Raw genomic sequence first — 12,492 nt, 5'->3', positions numbered from 1 at the left:
GGTGATCGAAACTCATGGTAATGTAGCATTCGAGTTCACTTTCAGTTTCGGGACTCTTCTAGTGTTATCCAAGTCGACACGTTAAATTCAAAGTCCGATAACTCAAATTTGTTTACCAACAAAAATCACACATCATCGCCAATAAATGAGGTTTTCATATCTATCTACTGCCGATTTACACAAAAGTAAGTGTATTGTTCTCAACGACAGTTTACCGTGCATGCGAGATAGAAATTAAAGTCGTTGTGTTCACGTGCTTAAGTGAACACAGAACTAAATTTTGGGCGTGATCGTTTATCAAACAACAACATTTTTAGGGTTTTCCGTTTTCAACGGAAAACCCTTCTGTTATTCTACGGTTTCTTTTTCTTTATTAAGGTCTTCCGTTTCCAACGGAAGACCTTATGGTAATTGCTTTGTTTCTTTTTCCCTATTATTATTCTTGATTTTTTTCTTACGCATTTTTGTGCAGGCGATTTCTCGGAGATGGCTCAATCGATTTTCATGAAACTTTCAGATCCGATAGATATTTATTTGAACTAAATACATATTTTTTATTTTGATGACGTCACTTCCGTTCTTGAGATAATGACGTTTTAGCGCTTTTCAGAGGGTCGGCTTGTCCAGGGATCTCCTCCTAAACGGTAAAAGATATTGAGTTCAAACTTTCAGGGATTGTAGACAAGAGATTGTAAATGTGCTATTTGGCATTCATACTTGTTATGCTCAAACGGGGTTAAAGCTCGCCTGGTCCCGAAAATTGAGACTAAAAATCGTCGTAATTTTTCATGGTTTTCTTAGTTTATCTCTTTTCTGAAAAATATTTTGTTAACACATGTAATACAAAAAAAGTTTATATTTACAAGACCTTTCCTTTGATATCAAGAAAAAGGGGCTGGTCCTTAAAATTAGGGGACCAAAGGGCTCTAAAGTCTTTCATCTGTAGATCTTTACTGAGGGATATTTTGTGAACAGTTATAGAAACAAATATGTTTATTTAACAGTTATGTATCCAAGCAACGTAATGATTTTATCATGTGTTGCGTAATTAGGGGTTTTTAGAGGCCAAAAGTCCAGAATTTTGATCACATATATCTCAGAAAGGAAAAATATTTTGAAATGCAGTATAGAAGAAAAGGTGCTCAGAGTGATGTATTAAATCATATGCAATTTTCAAAATTTCGTTAAACGGCCCCTATAAGGAGTAAAGGGATCGGCCTCTAAAATGTTCTTTCCTATATATCTCAGGAACGGTAACGAATTTCTAAACAGTTGTTGAACAAAATGAGTTGGGAATTACATGACCTTTTATTTTATATCAAGAAAAAGGGGCTGGCCCCTATAATTAGGGGACCAAAGGGCCCTAAAAGTCTTTTATTTGTAGCCCTTAACTGAGGGATATTTTGTGAACGGTTATAGCAGCAAATATGTTTATCTTACAGTTATGTATCCAAGCAATGTTATGATTTTATCATGTGTTACATAATAAGGGGTTTTTAGGGGCCAAAATTATAGAATTTTGATCACCAATATCTAAGAAAGGAAAAATATTTTGAAATGCAGTAAAGAAGAAAAGATACTCAGAATGATGTACTAAATAATATGCAATTTTCAAAATTTCGTTAAACGGCCCCTAAAAGGAGTTAAGAAATCAGCCCCTTAAACGTTCTTTCCCATACATCGCAAGAACGGTAACGAATTTCTAAACAGTTGTTGACCAAAATGTGTTGAGATTTAAATGACCTTTTATTTGATTTCAAAAAGGGGGCTGGCCCCTAAAATTAGGGAACCAAAGGGCTCTAAAATGTTTCATCTGTAGCTCTTTACTGAGGGAAATTTAATGAAAGGCTATAGCAGCAAATATGTTTATCTGACAGTTCTGTATCCAAGTAATGTAATGATATATTCATGTGTTATGAAATAAGGATTTTTTAGGGGTCAGAGTCCATAAACTATAACCACCTATATCTCAAAAAGGAAAATATTTTGAAATGCAGTTTAGAAGAAAAGATGCTCAAAATGATGTACTTTACAAAATGCAACCTTCAAAATTTGGTTCAGCGGCTCCAATAAGGAGGTAAGGGACTGGCCCCTAAAACTTTTTTTTCTCAGATATCTCAAGAACGGTAACGAATTTCTAAACACTTTTTGAACAAAGCTCTTATCCCTGAAACAAAATAGTATCTGGCCCTTAGAATGTAGACCCCGTTTTTTTTTTAATTCTAAATCATGTTTAGCTGTTAAATAGCAAAATCAAGATCGAACATATATCTCAAATTCTAAAATCAGACGGAAGACCTCCTCGTTGCTCGCAACGAGATCGTGTCTAGTTATTATACTTTTTTTTCTTTTTCTGACTTTTTTGGAGCGTTATTGCTCAGAAACTATTCAACCGATTTACACCAAATTTTTAGGAGATATAACGCATCAATGTCGCTACTAATTTTTAAAATTTCAAATGATTACGTCACTTCCGGTTTCAGATATGGACGATTTTGTAAATTTTTAACGGTCATTTTGTCCACGCATCTCCTCTGAAACTAATCATGATAAAAGCTTGAAATTTGTAGGTATTGTAGATGAATGTCTGTAGATTTCCCTCCATGCTTCCAATTGCGAAAAATGCGCAAGGCCTAGAATCTCGCCTGAACCTGAAAATTAGCACCAAATTTTTTCACAAAATTTTCGCACATTTTCCGTAATATCTTTTGACGTATAAATATTTTGTTAAAACATGTAATGCAAAAGCTGTTTCAATTTGCACGGGCTTTTATTTGATATCAAGAAAAAGGGGCTGGCCCCTCAAATTAGGGGCCAAGAGGGCTCTAAAGTCTTTTAGCAATAACTTTTAAGTGAACAATAATTTGTTATCAATTATAGAAGCAAAAATGCTCACTGTACAGCTGTTTATCTATACAGTACCATACTTAAGTCATATATTACGTAATTAGGGGTTTCAAGGAGCCAGAAGTTCAAAACTTTGATCATTAATATCTAAAAAAAAGAGAAATATTTTGAAAAGAAATGTAGAACAAAAGTTGTTCAAAATAATGTTTTGTACAATATGTTACCTTATATGTTTTTGTTTATGACCCCATTTAGGAGTTAAAGGGCCGGCCCCTGAAACACATTTGTACAGATATCTCCAGAACGGTAAAATTTTGTGAACACTTGTTGAACAAAATATGTTTATATTTACAAGACCTTTCATTTGATGTCAAGAAAAAGGGGCTGGCCCCTCAAATTAGGGGTCAAGAGGGCTCTAATGTCTTCTTACAATAACTCTTTACTGAACAATATTTTGTTATTAATTATAGAAGCAAAAATGTTCATTGTACAGCTGTTCATCTATACATTACCACAACTAAGTCATATATTACGTAATTAGGGGTTTCAAGGGGCCAGAACTCAAAACTCTGATCATTAATAACTGAAAAAGGAGAAATATTTTTAAAAGCAATGTAGAACAAAAGTTGTTCAAAATAATGTTCTAAACAATATGATACATTAATTTTTTTTGTTAGTGGCCCCGGTAAAGAGTTAAAGGGTCGGCCCCTAAAATACAGTTGTTTAGATATCTCGATAACGGTTTACAATTCATGAACACTTGTAGAACAAAATATGTTTATAGTAGCGAGACTTTTTATTTGATATCAAGAAAAAGGGGCTGACCCCTCAAATTAGGGGCCAGAAGGGCTACTAAATCTTTTCATAATAACTATTTTCTGACCAATAATTTGATATTAATCATAAAGCAGCAGAGAAGATTTTATTAAGCTTTATTTAAAACCGAAACCCGTTTTAAAATCGGACGATGCATTACAGAGATATCGGGGTTTAAAAATTGATTTTTCCGGAAATTTTGATTCCGCGTCCTTAGTTTAAAAATAGCGTAATGTTTAAAGCAACTTTAACTCGTACCAAAAATAATTGTTAAGTCGTACTTGAACACATTTGGATTTTTTTTTTGTTAAGTCGTTCTTGAAATCGGAAAGGTGTTTGTTAAGTCGTACTCAAAAGCATTCATATTTTGTTAAGTCGTACCAGGAATAATTCGATTCTTTTCATATTTTATATTTTAGTTACTCTTGTTATTGGTTTAAGAGTTCTGCTTCTTACAGAAACTTCCAGCTTTACTTCCGACATTAACGGAAGACCCACTCGTTGCTTTGCAACGAGCTTTGCTCTAGTTTGTATTCTTTTTTATAAGAAAAAGATGCATGCGCTAAAATATAATTGCGCTAATAATAATGCTGAGTTTGCTCTAAAATACGTATGCGCCAAATTTTCTCGTTTTACAGTATATGGTTTTATCAATAAAATATGAATTTAATGTAGAATATTTTATTACAAAACAAATGATATTTTTTAAAAGTAATTACATATTTCCCATCATAATTCTGACTCTGATTACAGAGACGCTCAATCGATAGAAAAAAACAGAATGATTGATAAAAGAGACAGAACGAGAGAGAAGAAGAGACAACATATTTACATGTACTATGTATGGAAGCTATCTCATCATTTCTCTTATTATACCCGCACTTTCTAAAGAAAGTTCGGGTATAGTGTTGTTACCCTGTTCCGTCCGTCCGTCTGTCCGTCCGTCCGTCTGTCACGTTTTACTTTCTCAAACTGCTCTTACATCTTATAAACCAGCAAACTGAACTCTTGGAGTTTGATTTGGGGTATCATGTTGTTTTGTAAAAAGGTTTCAAAAATTCTCTGTTAGTCCTGGGGGTCAAATAATTGGTAAAAAATGACGTTTTTTCACAAAAAACCTTCTTCCTCGAACTCCTCCTACATTTTCAAAAGTAGACAAATCATCTTTTGGAATATGGTTTAGGGTATCCTATAGATGCGCAATAAAGTTTCGGAATTTTCAATTTTGTCCAGGGGGTCATTTAATGGCTAAAAAATGACGTTTTTTTACAAAAAAACTGGTTTAAAAAACGTCATTTTTTTTAAGCAGTAGCCAAATGATCTTCTAGAATATGATTGGGGGTGTCATATTGAGGCATGATCAGGTTCCAGAATTTTTTTTTTAATTAAGGGGATCAGTGGGCAACAAAAAATGACGTTTTTTGGCAAAAAAAATATGGTTCCCAGAACTCCTCTTACAACTTTTGGAGTAGCTACGTCATCTCTTGGGATATAATTGGGGCTGTCCTACAGATGTGCAATAAGGTTTTAAAAATTTAAATTTCATCCTGGGAGTCAAATAGTAGCAGAAAATTGACGTTTATCACTAAAAAACAAAACATTGATCCAAGAGCTCCTCTTATGATTTAATGGATAGACAATCATATCTTGGGATATGATAGGGACTGTTCTATAGATGTGCAGTAAGGTTTTCAAAATTTAAATTTCATCCAGGGAGTCAAAATGTAGCAGAAAATTGACGTTTATCACTTAAAAAAAAACATAGATCCTAGAACTCCTTTTATGATTTAATGGATAGACACATCATATCTCGGGATATGAAAGGAACTGTTCCATAGATGTGCATTACGGTTTTGAAAAATTAAATTTAACCCTGAGGCGCATTACCTACCGGTACATACCTTTTGATGCCCTTTAAGGATCAAGAATATATATGGTTAAGGGGTGGGGATCTCAACCGTTTTCGAGATATTCGTGCACTTCCTGTTCAAGGGGGGTCATGACCATGCACTTCCTGTTCAAGGGGGGTCATGACCACCCCCGGGGCCCATGACTTACATACCGTTTGATGCCCCTTCACACAAGGAACAAGAATATATATGGTTTAAGGGTGGAGATCTCAACTGCTTTGAAGATATTAAGGGACTTGCTGTTTGAGGGCGTCAGGACCGCCCACTGGGCCCATGACCTACATAACATTTGATGCCCCTTGACATCAGAAACATGAATATATATGGTTTAGGGGTCATGATTATAACAGTTTCTGAGATATATGGTAGTTTCAAATTCCTGGGGGTGGGGATGACCCCAGGGGTCAGATCTAATAAACCATATATATTTCCAGTAACAGCCAATATATGATTATGAAAACCCTATATTATTATCTTTGTCCGTTTTCAAGTTACCATTTACAATAGAGTCCATGATTCTTCCTACAAGGTTCAATGTTAGACCCCACACCCTTTTGACACCCCCCCCCCCCCCCCCCCCCGAAAAGTGGTTGTCTAATCCAAAATGAGAAAAATCAAACCAGGGTGCACAACTAGATTTGCAGGCCTATCATATCCTAGAGTTTTGTACAATTATGTTCAGCCATCTCTGAGAAACAAGTTCAGAGCGGGAAAGAAGAAAAAGAAGATGAAGAATATATACATGTATTAAGAACCCAACAAAAATAATAAGTCTCCAAACTTCATTCAGGAGACTTAATAATTAATAAAGATTAAATAGAGATAGGATCATCAAACATCAATAATTTAAAGATAATTGACAATTTCTGATTCTAAGGGGGTCAGGATGACCCCTTAGGGTCATGACTTACATGCCATAATGATCTGATGCGCCTGCATGACCTAAGGAGGAATAATATCTTTGGATTAAGGTGGGGATCTCAATGGTTTTTATGATATTTGATAATTTCAGGAAGAGCACTTGGGATCATGACCTACATACCATCTTAAATGCCTTGAACAAAGAAACAATAATATAATATGTACATGATATATGATTCAATTTAAGAACCCAGATATAGATCAATCATCTGTTTTGTAATACTTCCTATGTATATATACATGTGTACTACATGTATTAGTTTGTGTTTTGTTCTATACTATTCATGTTCATGACTGTAGTATGGCTTAGTCTTATTTTAAATTACATTAAAAAATTGTCAAATATATGACTTGGAACCCCCACTCCCAAACAAACTCAAATATAAACTGTTCTCTCCCCCCCCCCCCCCCCCCCCTCCTTGTCGAATAATCTATTAAAATCAAAATATAATTTGGGTGTCTAAAAACTTTTATAAACTGGTAAAAAATGTTATTCTTAAAAAAGGGGGGGATGGGGGGGGGGGTTTAAAGACAACACCTGGGGGTCATTAATGTACTTTACACCAGTTGATGCATCATAATGACTTTAGAAGATATTTTGTATTTTCCTGTTTCGTGGGGTCAGAACAGTCCCATAAGGTCATGACCTACATTGTATTTGATGCATTATAATACATTAAGAAAGAAATACTCCTTCCTTCCTATTATTACTCATATAAAAAACATAAGTGTCTACACTTACTTACATATGTAATACACAAATTTAATAAGAAATTGTTTATACAGGGTCAATTAATGGGGTCAACTCAACAGCGCATGCAGTCTGACAAATGAAAAAAATAACTTTTGCAACTAAAATGACAGAAACTTTACAAATGCGATAGGATAGGTAACGATGATAAGCTTATTTAAATATTAAAAGATGATGATACAGTATGCTGCCAAAGGGAGATTACATTTAGAAAGTGAAAGTAGAACTTATATATAGGCAGGAATCCCATGCTGGCATCTTATTATATTGTGCTACTGCTACTACATGTATTATGCTTACCTAAATTGGTCAACATCATAATGATAATCCAATTAAAACACAATAATGAATTCCTTTAGCTGATCTTAACTACCGTAATCCTTTTCTGCATACGGAAAACACAGACAATGAGACATTTATGTATGGGTGTTGCTAAAACGCGGAACGGAAAACGGAACAGAATGGAAAATATCATCACGTTTATCGCTTAAAAAGGGTATAGACTGGCCAGAAACGATTTACTTTGTATCTTTTATTTATATCTAATGAATGATTATCAACATGTTGCTATCTTATTAATATTCATATGAATGTCTATCAATTATAGCATTGTATTCATTCGGCTTTAGTTTAGTACGAAACGGAAAAATCAAATGTATACGAATTGTGAAACATTAACATGATTAAACGAGCAAATTAGCTATAACTTTTTACTTATTTCTCTTATATGGTATTGCTGGCATATTAGCGTAACGTACGCAGTTAGTGAAAGCGATTTACGCGTGTTTTGAGTATTTTTATATTATTTTCAAATATGATGTACATGTATATACTTACATCAAAATTGAATTTTCGGTGTTCTAGACGATCTTTTATCATACAGACGATACAGTATCATTGAGATGGAAGAAAAAAACTGTAGGACTGACGACATTAAAAAATTAAAATACAGTAAACATTAAAATACCCGGTAATTTGTGAAACTAGTAATTTGTGAACTAGTATTTTTAGCAATGCAATTTTGTTTACGTTTGCATTACAAAGCATGCAGTTGTTTATTCCAGCAGCTATATACATATGATCCGAATAGAGAGCTCTAGACGTTGCCTGGTTTGATTTTCCGATTATATATTGGGACTATAGTCTGTCGATCCCAAAATATTCATGCAGCACATTTGGACGATTTATAATGGAAAATGTTGACATCTTTTCTCCATTTGGAAGTCACTCAGAAGACCTTGCACAATTTTTCAACACTATCATCCGGGTCTGTTAAAATGCAAAACCCCGTAGACTTCTTTATTTTTAGCCGTGTATTTATACCAGCTGATAAGCTAGAGAGGACGTTTTAAAGGAAGAATAATGAGAATGTTTAATGCTTCTAAAAGAGAATCGCTTGAACCCTGAGGTATATATGAATATACAGCAAAAAGTGAATCGAGGATATTTTGGGACAGAATATAGTGGTCAATGCATGTACTGTTAATTTTGAGGAAATAAATATTCTTGAATAAATAATCTAATATTGCTAATCTTTCAAAAAAAAATTAAAAAGGTACATAAAGTATATCGTTTTAGCATACTTAACAAATCTATGAGGTAAATAACATTAGATAAGATTTTCCGTTTTCCTTCCGTTCCGTTTTCCGTTCCGCGTTTTAGCAACACCCATGTATGTATACACGTGAACCCATCTGGGTAAAACTAGTACCCGCTAATGAGACATGCAAACATGTGTTGTGTACGTAACTTCAGACAAAGATCAGTCATTTGTAACATGCATGTATTTTTATGACCTATTCTTCAAATCCACTTGCACTATTTTATTAGGTAAATAACAGCTTTAAGGTGGTGCAGGACACCTGCATATTGTGATGTACATGTATACTTCCTATTGAGATAAACAATAAAGTATGTTGAATATTGATTAAATATTTACCCCCCAAATAATGTTACCTAACATTGAAGCGCAATGGGTTAGAGCGTTTACATGTCTGTAAGAGCATTGGGGTCCAAGGTGTATTTTTGGTAATTTACGAATTTTCATGGGGGGGGGGGGGGGTCTGGACCCCTCACTCCCACCCCTTCTCTAAATCTGTGCACACGATGATGTTCCTGTAGGCACACAGAAGCAAATCTAAAACTGGCAACCGCCACGGGGAGGGGGCATAATATAATTTTTAATTTTGTTTGTAATAATTATATAGACCATTATACTTCCTATGACATAAAATGTTAAGATTATTGATTAACTGAAAATTCACTGGAAACAGGTCTACCCCAAATTGCACATAAAGTGCTGCTCATGTCACGATGTGTATTATCATATGGGCAGGGATCTCATCCTTCAGTTATGAAAATTATAATTTTTAAATGTATTACCGGAGTTTGCATGTAGCCTTCATTTTTAATTAAACTGGTACAAAACAGTGTTATTTAGGGGCAAACACATGGTGCGGGTATTACTGTCTAATGACAGCATCTAGTTTTTTAAAAGTAGAGACTACATATTTAGATGTACAATGCATGCAGGCAATCTTATTATTAGGGTTTTCCGTCTTCAGCGGAAGACCCTTCGAATATTATATTGTTTCTTTTTCACTTTTCTTATTCTTTCTTTTCCTTACCGATTTTATGAAGACGATTTCTCGCAGATGGCTGGGTCGATTTCGTTCAAATTTTCAAGATTAACGTGATTTTATCTGAAGTTGATAAGTTTTTTCCAATTTTTAAAAATACACTTACGGTCGGAAGTTATCGTCATTAAACGTAATTTTTTTTAAATGTCAATTTTATCTGCGATGTTTCTCAAAAACGAGTAAAGATATACATCGCTGAAATTTTCAGAGATGATAGATCTACCGTTTTTCTGGTGCACCTCGGTCAAGAGAATGTCCGCCGTTACTTTTGGTCATCACCGGAAGGAAAATTGAAAAATTTAATTTTTCAACTTTTTTATTTTTCAAATTTTTTACCGTTGATAGTGACCCTTTTATTAATTCAGAATATGTAATTTGTTTTGAAATCAACCAATGCATTCTCGAGATAATAAGTATGAAAGTCCCGAAGCCAGAGTCCGGGTAGCTCAGTCGTTAGAGTCGTGGATATGTGCCCAGTCGACCCAGGTTCAAGTCCGAGTGCCGATTTCTTTTCCTATTTTATTTTTATCAATAAACAATTATTAACAATTTTGTCCTAAAGGTTGTCTTATCTACTCAAAAAACGGACGGAAGACCCACTCGTCGCTCGCAACGAGATCGCATCTAGTCTCATAATTGGTCATACATAATTTATAAGCTGAACGCGTATGCTTAATATATCTGTCTTTTTGACTTGTTCTTTCTCTCTATATTTCTCTATCTCTCTTTCTCTCACACACAACATATACGTTTATCAACTTAGGAATCTTCCTGGGGTTATATTTTGACAGCTTTCTCGACATCTTTTTAACGACTGCTAAACGTGATTAAAAAGTTTGGGGGAACTTTTCTACAGATAACGGATTGTAAACAAAAATTATAACTATAAACTAACATTTATTGAAATCAATCCATTTAAAATATGAGAAAAGTGCAAATAAGTCAAATTTTACATTGCAGTCTTGAATCTTTAAATATTATATGTACATGCAATATACAGTCAGTACATCAAAATATCAGATCTAAGGAATTTGCAATGAGTGATGACCATTTAAATTTAGATTAAAATGCAGCGCAATTTTTTAACATTCACCTAAAATATTAAATGATTTTTATGCAAGTTTGTTTCTTTCAGTTGCAAATCATAAAAAGTTTAAATTTTCACTAAATCAAAACTTAAAATTTTCTACATGCACACTTGCTGAATGCTTCAGAAGTAAACACGCTCGGTGCGTTTGGTATATCCTCACCAAACGGTTCACATGAAAAGTTGAACAGTCTACACGAAAGGTTTCTCGCATGAAACTATTTGCTCGCTTTCCACACTCTTAGGATAGGGTTTTATCTTGAACGAGTTTCCTTTCAATTAGGTCCTCTCGGATTTTTCCTTTGATGGTAAGAACTATTTTTAAATGAAACGAGATAATAAATATATTTGTTTACCTGTCTGTATTGTTTCAATCTGCATATTCTTCTGGGTCTGCCTTATATTTAGTTTAAAACTATTCGATATTATTCTAAAAATCAGTAACTTTTGACTGCACGTAAAATGTAATAAGGAAACGCACATAATCGGACATTGGATCTCCAGTGTGAAGGAGATATTTCCTGGCAAGGGACTAAAGTTTTGAGATTTGCTGCGAGAACCATATAATCTAAACCGAATTTGGAAATAAGACCTCTCCCATTTTCCTTCAACTTCCTGATAATGATAGGGAAAAAATAAAGATTTTTGAGAGATGGAAGATAAATCTGGAAACACGTTGTATCATTCTGATCAGTTTATAGTTTAAAGGACTATATATAATTTGAGCCTAAAACGGCCCCTTAAAATGAACATTTTTCTGTCATTCTTTGTTTTCTTTGTACAGATATACATGTGAAGTTTTTTCATAATTTCCATTTTAATTCAAGTGCCCGCAATTTAGGAATATGACATCATAAAGTAAACCATTTCCCAATTTCGCATTTTTAGCATAAAACGGCGTGTCCTTAAGAAGTTTATTTCCCCCAGAAAGCATTCAGCGCATCCTTGAACAACAAACTATTTTCATTAGAGATGTATCTAGCCAAGACTAATAAGTGACAAGAAGATTTTGCTTGTTCAAAGCTGCGCTCTATATTTCAATTCGAAAAACGATTAGAAAAATGCCAATTCTGGACTGATTTTGACTGAATCATTAAAGTAGTGTAACTTCTGACGTCATGTACTGCCAATAAGTGCAAATAGATAAAATAAATAGGTGAAAAATATATCTTATATCAACTCTTCGTAAAAATAAAATAACTATTTAATGTCTTTGAAGCACTTTAAAACAGACAAAATTATGGGGGGGGGGGTGAATTTGACTCGTATCATATATGGTTCTTTGTGATTTTAAAGCTAGCATACCTCATCATATTGTATTTCAAGATGTGTTAATTATACACCAATATTTCCGAATAAAAAAAATGGTGAAAAAGATATCAACCAAAAAAAATAAATTTAAAAAAGGGAAACATTCACCTAACCCCCAAATCCTTCTAACAAATAACATTTAGACAATTAAAGAAATCAAATAGTCTTAAGACAAGAACAAATCTTTAATAATGCCAAAAAACGACGTTG

At 33.9% G+C, this 12,492-nt stretch overlaps 1 protein-coding gene across 1 annotated transcript in view; it reads right to left on the bottom strand.

Moving 5' to 3' along the window:
* Positions 1–12,492, bottom strand: part of LOC128163967 (alpha-1,3-mannosyl-glycoprotein 4-beta-N-acetylglucosaminyltransferase C-like) — an 80,840-nt gene that overhangs the window by 56,826 nt on the left and 11,522 nt on the right. The window lies entirely within an intron of this gene.

This window comes from Crassostrea angulata, chromosome 9 (genome assembly GCF_025612915.1).
Source record: "Crassostrea angulata isolate pt1a10 chromosome 9, ASM2561291v2, whole genome shotgun sequence".
Classification (NCBI taxonomy): Eukaryota; Metazoa; Mollusca; class Bivalvia; order Ostreida; family Ostreidae; genus Magallana; species Magallana angulata.
Note: the sequence above shows the minus strand (reverse complement) of the source record. Positions and strands in the feature narration are given on the sequence as shown.